The following is an 11,011-nucleotide window of genomic DNA, read 5'->3' as shown; positions in this document are numbered from 1 at the left end:
ATGATTGCTATTGGTCTCGTTTATTTATCAAGCAAGAGATTCTAGAATTGACCCAGGAGATAGTTCAGTCTTCTAACAGGTTTAATTACCATGATTTTACTTGTGTTAGGCTGAGTTACACCAGCTGATCTCCATGTGTTGCTATTATTTGTAGAAAACTCTTGCCTGTCCCTCTATTTGCCCTTTATCAGGAAAAAACAAAAAAAAAAAAGCGTATAATTTAATAATTGTTTCCCTTATCTCACTTATCTATTTCACTGGAGGGAATATTCAGCATAAAAGCCTGTAGGGTTGATTTGGCAAGAGCCTAAGAGCAGTTGCAGTAGTGAGGTTAATGCACAGCATTTGCTGCTCTATTTTGTGTTTCCAAACACGTGCACAGAACCCAGAGATGAATCAACTTATTTTGCAAAGTGAAACTCTATAAGAGCAGATATGGAAACCACTTCATGCAATTAATTTTGAGGTGAATTAATGAATGGCACGATTGAGCGATGCTTGAGCTGCAGGGTACTCATTAACACAAAGGCAGGCTGAGTTAATTAGAGTTCATTTTAAATGTTAAAACCGTGTTTTCCTTTTTCTCTTGAAATGCAGAGGGTGTCCCAGTTCAGTGGGTGAAGAAAGGTGATCCTCAGCTGGGCATGTAGAAAGGACAAGTCAGGGTACGCTATTAAAATCCTTGTTTTTAATTAGGTTGGCACTGAAGCAACGTGTGCTTACCTGAGAGAAGGTCTGCACCAAGTGACATTGCTCTTTATTTCCCCTGCAAAATCAACATTCACTGATTTTATTTTTTAAATCAGTATTTATTACAGTCAGATAAAAGGTGAAAAGACACCACTTAGCAACTTAAGAATTTCTAAATCATTTTAGAGCTACCTTTTACTGCAAAGAACATTCTTTAAAAGAATGTAATTAGATTGAGGGATTATTTTCCATCTTGAATGTGGCAGAAGATGAGGCGAAGAAGATTTGACTTCCTGATTATTTAATGTTTTGCAAGCTGAATACACCCAGAAACAAAATAAAAAATACAAGAAGCGTGGTACTGAACTTCGCTCCTTGAGTGAATTTCACAGTGTAACTTCAGATAGAAAGTTACCGAAATTTTATTCAATAAAGCCTCCCTTTAAACAGGTCAAAAAAAATAATATTTAGAAGAGTTTTGCTGAAGTTGTGCCCATTCCCGAATTGGGTCCCTTGTCAGTGAAATATTGCCGAGACTATAAATATGTCACTGGCATATTTTAATCACTTCTTTCAAAATTAATGATTGCTGCTGCCACAGATTTCATGATTTATTTGGATTTTTGTAGTAATCATCTCCTTCTCCATTGGGCAGAAGTAGTTTATTCAATTGAGGAATTCATGGCAGTGACACTAATGAATTGTCCTGTAGAAAAAAAGTGGAAATATTTAATATTCCTTATTTTTTACAGTCGGGGTTTCTTTTGGTTTTGACATTCATTTTGTTTGAGATGTTGGGTGAGCTCAGTGCTAAACCAGAGCAGAGATTGAGGGAGGTGAGACCTGGATACAGAGAAAAAGGATGGATAGGACATGGCTACAAAGAAATAGGGTGGCTCGACCAAAACCTTGCAGGACAGCATGGAAAAAGGGGTGAAAGGGGTTTTAGAAGATTGTGATAATAAAATTGTGATAATTTAAAACATTGTAATAATGGTATCTTGCAATTCCAACCAGAAGGGTGCTTTTTTTTGTGTTTGGGTTGACTGAACCTGGCTTTGGCACTGGAAAATTTGATTGTTACTATTTTTCAAAATCTGTTAATTGCAATAAATACAAGTGCAATTTCCTTAAAGATTTTTAGAAACAGATTCTAGTTTTTTCTTCAGCTCACAGAGCATTGAGCATGACTAAGTATTTTTGCGTGTTTCCTAACTCCTCATCCCACCCTCTAATTCTTGCATTTCCTACTGCTTTGTTAAGTTTAATGCACATTATTTATTTTTAGAAGTGGTTTGAAGCTGCTTGTATGGTTGGTTATGATGTTATATATATTTTCTAGGTTAGCTCATGATTTCTCCCGTGATGAAAGGTACAGGTAGGCTTCTTTCAAGATTTGAAAGGAACCTTGTCAGCTGGTCCTTATCAGCAGCTTCTTGCTGTCCCTGCAGCACTGCCCTTGGGATGCTGCTGGGAGACAGAAAAATCCCTTTTCTTGCAGTTATATCCTGATATAATTGTGCATTTTGTAAAGGCGCTTCCAAACCCGAAGATTTTGACATTCATTTCAGTCTTCCTGCTTTCACTTCAAATACGCAGCTCCTCAGGAGAAGTCAGAATGCCCCCAAAGATTAATGGCACATTATTCAACTGAAGGAATGTGATCAATAGGGATACAGGAAGCCACAGTGTGAATGTGTGGGTGAAAAAACCACTTCATTGATCTGACATAATGAGATTTTGGGACCTTCAGTGCTTGTGTTGTGCCACTCATTTTCAGCAGAGAATGCAGTCCTCGCCCAGACCAGTAAATTGAGACCTGGTTTGAAAGTGAGTAGGTTTTGTTGCACTTTGGGCCCAGTGTGAAATGAGGGAATGGTTCTCAGCAGAAATCTGCAGTCTAGAGGATCAGCACTGCTAAAATGAGATGAATTTCCTTGCTTTATTTTAGGTTTCATGGCATTCTTTCCTGACTTGATAGCTCACATTCTATTTGTTATCTACCTGCATGTGAGAAATGTGCTTAATCTCTTTTGAATTCCTGCATTAAACCTTACTGGCTTTATCACTTAAATTCATGTTTGTTTGCTAGGGCAAGAGAATTGGTATTAACTATATAAATGGGTTTCTAGATTAGTGTTTTTGTTCTTCCCTAGTAAAAGGTGTGAAATGGTTTTTTTAGAGATCATTTGGCCTTCAGGGTTTTCTCTTTTTTCTTAGTGATCTTTATTACTTCAGCAGAACTGCAGCAGAGCCTCAATTTTGTTTTCAGTAGCACACTCCTATTCACTGAACACCTATTTTGGATGAAATTGCATTAGCATTATTTCTTTGAGAGCTAGAAAAGTAATAATTGCCCCGTAAGTTTTAATCAGGCTTTTCAATATAGCACAAATTGCTAAATTAAGTGACTTTTTTTTTTTAAGATGCTAGACAAACAAATGAAGGCGACAATTGCCGAGTGAGATTGTCTTACAAAGCCTTCCAACAAAGTTTCCGTGATGGAATTTTTATTTTATTTTATTTTTTTTATGAGCATATTGCATGATTTTTGTGTTCCCTTGCAGTCCTCATGGAGCAGAAAGGCAGTTTTCAGTCATGGCGGTTGTGTGGTGATGGAGATAGCACAGAGAGCAGGAGGGATGAAGATGTAGCAGCAATTAACAGTTCTTTTACCCTGGCAGAGTATTTGGACAAGCAGTAAAGCCTCACTGACTCCCTGCAGTTAAAACCGGGCTAAACAGCTCAGCTCAAGGAGGGTCAAGCACAGCTGCCTGGAGGACAAGCTGGGTCCACTTTTCCACTTCACCCCTTATTTCCAAGTCACCTCATCTAAAATATTGCAATGCTGAAGATCTTTCCTGCAAGTCTAGACCCTGACAGAAGAAAAGGCAGAGTGGGAATAGTGGAAAAGATAAATATTTTTTTTTCTTTAAACTGAAATGCTTTAAAATTAATTAATGTAAGCCTTCTTAAATCCACCTTCTGTGTATCTTCTACAGCTCTACCCGCATGCCTAGTTGATTAAGAAAAATCAATGTTGTCTTATGCCTTAGAAGGAGGAAGTCATCCAGGAAGTTTTCCTTGTGTCTGTGAGTCAGGGAAATTTGACTTTCAAGGATGATCAAGGAAAACACTATTGTAACACAGAACTGGGTTAATTTCCTATATAAAAAGCACTGGTAAATAATTTTTTATTAGGGAAGGAGGCAGTGATTTCTGTTCACTTTCCCTTCTGCTCCTTATTAATCAGCTGCATGTCAAAGGATATTAATTAGGAGAACATACAGAGAATATTGATTTCTGTCAGGTTGTTGTAAGCTGCACAAAAATGGGCCATTTGACAGATGTTAAATACCTCTTGATACTTTTTTCTTCGAGAAATCACTCTGGGCACATTTGGAAATTCCACTGCTTCTCATTACTGCAGAAAGGCCAAGAGATGATTATCCAGTCCATTAGAAAATGCTACAATTCTTCCCTAACAGCATCACCAGAGTGAGTGCAAATGCACACAATAATTTTGTTTCAGTAAATGGCCACCTGCACGACTGACAAGAAAGTGTCACAATTGCAGGGAGGCACTGCAGACCTGTGAAAGCTCTCCTGGCACCCATCAGAAAAGAAAGAGATGCTGAAAACCAGAGATTTAGGGAGACCTGTAGGTCTGTAAAATAGAGCAATTATTGGTAGTAGTCTACCACAGACGAATAAAAGATGATGTTTACAGTGGTGCCTGAATAACACCCATTTTAGATAATCGCTGTTTTGTTCCTTACAGATGTGCTGTACAGTGGGGCTCTTGTTGGGATTGTGATTGAACTGCAGATTGCAGCTCCAATATTTTCCTACCTTACACTTGTATGGCGATTTTAGGGTATTGCAGTACCACTCTGCCAAATAAGAAATCCCATGGATCACAAAATATAATCAAATTTTATTTTATTTCATTTTATTTTATTTTATTTTATTTTAATAAAATTCATTTTATTTAAATGAAATATTTTGTTTTATTTAGATAAAATTTATTATTATTTTTTAAATCTGATATTACACATCACACCCTGCACTCGTTGAATATCTAGAAGAATCTGGTCAGGAAGTTTTGAATTCTGGCAGCTTGGAAAAACTACATTTCCAGTCTTAATGGCTTATATTTAAAGTCCTGGACTCTATGATCTTAAGGGCCTTTTCCAACCAAAATGGTTCCGTGAATTCAATGTTACCTATTAAGATGAGCACGTTTTTTAATGCTCTGTTCCTAAATTAAATTTACTTCTCCTTGCTGCTTTAACAGTTAATAAATCCCAGCCAAAAAAACCACGTTTCAGTAAAGTTGTACTGTGCATTTGAATTCCATAAAGACTGGTATAGTTTTAAATATATATAGACATGTGTAGAAATATGTTTTATAGACATATATATTACTGATGTGTTGAATATCTGAAGATATTTCTATTAACAGTGCACTGGTAATAAATTCTTGGCTAATGCCTTGTTTGGGCCTTAGTACAAAATTCAAGGGAATGAAAAGGTTTTGTCAAATGTTACCCACCCAGAGAGACCTTTCAATAGAACCTGACCCAGCGTTGTGGAAAAACATCACCTCACCTTATATGAGGTCTGGATAAATGTTCCAGTGCTCACACAGCAACAAACTGCCTGGATTTGTTCTTGCCTTGAGGACAAGAAGTTAATTAGATTGGGACAACTGGGAATTCCTGCAGCCCTCTCCCTGTGTGCCTCTAGCTGTGACAAAAGTGTTGAGGGCTTTTAGCTTTGCGTCAGGAGCACTTTGTTAGAAGATCTTTCATCCAGAGGTATAAAAATGACAACTGCACAGAGCAGGTATTTTGCTTCCAAGCCTGTGATCCCGGTGATGTTCTATGCCTGCATCTCTGCATGTTGGTCAAGCCCTGATAATTTGGCAGAGCAGTGTTACAAAATCCTGCTCAGTCTGTGAAGCTGGAGCTGGCACTGGGAGCGGGCTCGTTTGCGGTGCTTGGAGAAGTTGCTTATAAACAAAGAGACTGATTTAAACTGCTCAGGCTTTTTAAATTATCGCTGTTAAATCCTCATTGATCTGCATGCTTGTGGTTTTTATTGAGAGACAGGAGCAGAATAACCTCTCTGATGTTAACAGTGTTTCTAAGTCATCCCTAGAAATTCTGAGCTGTGATTTTGCTATTTTTCTAATATTCGTTGTCACGACCACGTTGTTAAACACAACACAGTACAGGGAATTTGAATAAGATAATAATTTTTCCTTAAAACTCAGTGACATAATGTAAAAGACGGGAAACCTTTTCAAACCATATTTTTCAGCAAAAAAAAGTTGGAACAAGCTAGTTGATTCTCCCTATAAAGAAGGAGAAATGTAACAATAAACTGATGGCACGTTGTGCCTGGTAAATTTGGCAACAAAAAGGTGGAGGTGGTGTTCTGGCCAGACCAGAGGGGTCTTTGACAGCAGAAAAGCCATATGGACCTCATAGGAGATTTCAGGTCCCTGTGTCATATTTTTTGGTCATTTGTTAGAATGGTTAATGAATGTCATTATTAAAAGAAGCCACAGTAGAAATTCCATGCGCCTCCCAGCCATCAAGTCCTGCTTTGTATTTTGTTTTTTTACTCACAGAAGTTGCCAGCTGAGATTTCAACGTGAAGGTGCTTGGACACCACGGCAAAATTATTCTTGATTTCTGCTGGTGTGACTGACCCAAATGTTCCACCCTGCAGTAGAGCCATTAGTTTTTATAGCTGTCAGTAGAGAACACAACCAGAAATCGAGCTTTGAACATATTTGATGGAATCACACATGCTAAAAAGAGAAATGTGTGGGTTCAGCTCCGTTATGTTCCAAAACACAACCATGTGTTGCAGCTACTGACTAACTCGAGGGCACAATATTGTTTATGCACTGGATTTGGCATTTTTACACTTTCACCATGTTGGATTGAATTGATTATATAAGCATCATAAAAAAGAAATTCTATATACTTTGAGGGCAATGATATTAATAGCAAATATTTACTTCATTCCATGCGATTTTGGAATTGTAATTCTGCTGCGTGCATGGCGTTGACGTGAAAACAAGGTAATATAGATAATTGTGTATTTGTTGCCATATATCCCCAATCTGCTGCTCATAAGGGAACATTTGACTTCAATACAATACTTTTAATTGAATACAAGCATCCATTTTGAAAAAAAAAAATTGGCTACCAGAATTGTATTGTATTTTAAATCTGTTACAACTCTTGTCACATAATAAAGATGAGTTGAATTAGAGCATTTGTTTTATTTTGGTGGAAAACCCAGAAAAGCTGTTGAAATTCTCAAGTCAATCATGCAGGCTATTGCTCATTCCCTTGTGATTTTTTAAAAAATGTATTCAACAGTTGGTGTACCTGCTTTGTATTTCTCTGTCATTGCAGGCCAACATAAAACCCTGGCTTGTGACTTTTTTCTGGAGCGTAGCTGAATTTCAGATTGTTAGCTACTGTATTCAGACTGTCAGGTGCTGTAGTCACCCCGATGACTGAAGCTGAATGCAGATAAACAGGTTGGGAATTTTGACCGGATAGAGTCTGTCTAATTTTCATATATGTGAACTTTCAAATCTGTGGATGTGGGGTTTTGGCATGAATACACCCGTGACACTGCATTCTGTGCTACCTAGAGTGGACAAACCCCAGAATTCTGAATCCAGGCTCGGCAAGTATTTCAAAACTCAGCCCTTTTAAAGCCAGAACTCCTGACCTTGGAGCTATCTGAGCTCTGCCAGGTTTGTTTTGAACACCAGAGCACCACAGCACGCAGACATGACTCAACCTCATCTCTCGGTCCGTGCATGCAGCAAGGAACAAAAACCCCCAGCTGCCAAGGAGCCCTGCAGGAGAGGAGCTGGCGCTGCCTCTGCTCTCAAGGAGAGGGTCTGGCTGCACACTGTGCTGAGCTGCTCTCCACTCTTTGAAGCAACTTGAGCACAAGGTTGCCATAAAAGTGATAATTTATATGGAAGAGGGGTGACCTTTGCCTCCTTGGGCAGACGAAAGAAAGCAGAAGGAGAACTCTCAGCTGGCTTCCCCATGGAAAACATTTGTAGAGGGGCGAGTGTGAGGCGTAGGCAGGGAGACTTTGGCCTTCTGGGACTGACACTGAGGCATTGTAGCACTTTTATTTTGTAAAATATCAATTTCCAAGTGCTTGGGAACATCTGCATGGGAGTTGTGGTGATCCTGTTCTGAGAAGCAAAAGCTCACCTTGGCTCAAGGGAGGAATCCCAGGGAAATGGAGCTTCCCTGTCCTTACCCATGAAGGGCAAGAGTGATCCAAGGTAGAAACCAGGGCATATCGCTAACATGAGAATGTTGTCAAAAATTAGAGATTTGTGCTGGTTTTCTGTGGCTGGTTTAGTAACGGGACATTTCTGCCCTTCTCTCCTTGCTTTACCGGCCATTTTTCTGAAGAATGTACCAGTCTGAGATTGCATGCTGCCCATACAAACAACTCCACATTTCACACAAGTGCAAACCCACTTTCCCAGGCCACCCCAGTGATGATGAACATTTTATGGACCATGGACAACCTCAGCAGCTGCAATTTCGAGTTCCCTTTGCATCCCTGCAGTCTTAACAACTGAATTCGGTCTTGGCTCATCTTCACAACTCTGTGAGCAATTAACTGGTCTTTTAAATCCCTTTTCAACCTCTACCAAACCTCTGTAAAGCTCTTTCTCCACATGTCACTGTTTAGCAGCACCTAAGCTTTTTCAGTGGTTAAAATAAAGGAACCACAATAATTATCTCTTCCTTTTCCTTGCTGCTTCCAAGAGTTGGACAAAAGGGGTAGGTTTTACATGCCTGAGTCTGGGAGCAAAATTATAAGAAATGGTTTTTGCTACAAATAAACAAAGGATTGATTTTATTACTGAAATCCCTTTTTGGAAGGGAGGTTTCAGGAGAGAGAACCTGTATGAGGCCAGACAGCCCTCTCCACTTCTCTCAATAATTAGTCACTTTAGAAGCTTCTCATTTCTGACCATATGGCACAGGAAAACAACTGGAATGATGAAAAACCCAGGGCCAACCTCAGTCCACCAGGAGGTTCTGTTGTTTTTGTGACGGCTTTGGGTTTTTGTGCAAAACTTCTCCTCAGTGACTAATGACGGTCTTGCTGCTTCTGATGTCACTGCTCTTTTTTGTGGGTGTCAAAGCACCTCCTGCAAATGAAGTGCTTTTCTAATCACCATTGCCATGTTATTTCTGTCTCTTCTGATTTTTTTCTTAATTTTTATGGCTTGGCATTAAGATAATTGGACTGTTGATAAGTGTCTGCTATAAAAAAAAAAGAAGGGATGGAAATGAAACCTGTCAGAGACCTGCATAATACAGGGAAATAGCTTCTGCATTTATTACCAAGCTGGGCCTCCTTTTATTAGTTGGAGACTTGAGTCAACAGGAGGTGGCAGGAACCACACTTTAATCCTGAGGGTTTTTGCCTGGGATCTGTTCTAGTTGAACCTTCTTTTCAGATCTATCCTTCCTTCAGGTGTGTGTGAGGATAGAACACACATCATGCTCAAGGTTCTGAAAATCCTTCTTGGTCTGGAGAGGTTGTTGCAGAAACTGTTAATTTTGGGGGTGTCCAGGGATTATGATGTAAATTTGTGTTCTAGAACTCTAGGGTTTATTGCCTCATCCTTTGAGACAGAGGCAGAACTCATAACTCATTGCTTTGCCTTTTAATTGTGCTTTTAAGTGTTATTACACCTCCTAAATGGTTGGGGATTCTCAAACTGAAAAAACCTCTCTGTCACTAGAAAATTTGACTGTAATGCAATGAGCAGCAAGTCATTAGAAGCTGAAAGACCAGGGAGGAGGAGATCAGGAGCTGAGCCTTTGTGGCTTGGATGGGGCCCGGGGGAGCTGGGCTGGTTTCAAAGTGAGAATGGAGAAGATCTGGAGCTGGCAGCGAAGCTGAGAAGTTTGGAAAGTGCAGTCATGTAACACACTGTGGGTGGAAGAGAAGCTTGTTTCAACTAAAGGAGTGGTTCACTTGTCATCACAACCTGGGGCAGGAATCACACACCTTCAAACGTGACGGTTTCTGTAAGATTTTTGTAAGAGTTTTGAATTTTTAGAGTGCTAAAATATTTTTGTATAAACACAAAGGCCGTCATCGAAGGCACTGAGTAATGAAATCCTCAGAATGGTAGATGCGAGGGAAAAGAATACTAAACCTGAGGCAAATAAAATTCATCTCTAAACCAAGGAGGGATTCCGAAAAATCAAAACCATTTCAATTAATGGACTATGAGAAATGCACCAGCTGAACAGAAAAAAAATATATTGAAATGTAGCCTTGCCTTTATTTTGGCAGGCAGATAGGATGTGTTGATCGATATATAAATATTTTATGAGTTTGCAGATAAATCAGATATAAAATATCAGCTCATTTGTTTTAAAATGAGAAGAAAGTGGAAACTGAGGAGTTTAATGATTATGAATGTACATTCAACAGAAGGTGAATGCTTCAGGAAAACTAAAACTTCTTTTTTTTTCTTTATAAATGGAAAGCTTTTCCAAGGAATTTGCCACAAACTGACACTGCTCTTCTCACAGTGTGATTTTTGTAATTATCTCTGAGAAGAATAATCATCAGTTCCTCAAGGAAAGAACATCCAAAATAATTAAGTCTGTAAAAATCTTTGCAGAGTGACTTTGTTTCACCATACTTAAGATATCCTTGATGTGCTGTGCCGAGCTTTTATTGCAATATCGGTAATTACTGTCATTCTGCCCAGAGATGTTGCTCTTAAAACATCACTTCAGCGGCTAAATTAACAAGTAGCATTGCAATTGGCATTTCTTTTTGAAAAATAATTAAAACACAGCCCAAGACTTAATGAGCCACGTGCTACAACTGGCCATTATTCGTTTTTCTATCCTGCACATGCTAAGGAAATTATATTAAAAAAAAAAAAAGTAATTGTGTGATATTTAGCATTATTTAGTGTTTTGAAATAGTCTTGTAATCCTCTGTGATTCTTGGAGCCTAATTGGATTCTTTCAAACCAGGTTATTGAAATACCTGGTGTAAACTACTCACATCTTTATCTGTGTCTATTCTTTGCTTTTTATTGGGGAGCCTGTGCTGGTACAGTCCTGGAGCTCCTGCAAAGGATGTGTTTAAAGAAAAGGGAGCTTATCTGGAGCTCTGGCTATCAGTGCACAGCGATCTGTGTGATACCCAGGCAGTGCACTGAACTCCCAGTGCCTCAATTCTGCATCATTAAAGTGAAAACACATCCCTTTAT

Source organism: Chamaea fasciata, unplaced genomic scaffold (assembly GCF_029207755.1).
Source record: "Chamaea fasciata isolate MVZ Bird 193981 ecotype frontalis unplaced genomic scaffold, bChaFas1.0.hap1 SCAF_9, whole genome shotgun sequence".
Classification (NCBI taxonomy): Eukaryota; Metazoa; Chordata; class Aves; order Passeriformes; family Sylviidae; genus Chamaea; species Chamaea fasciata.
Note: the sequence above shows the minus strand (reverse complement) of the source record.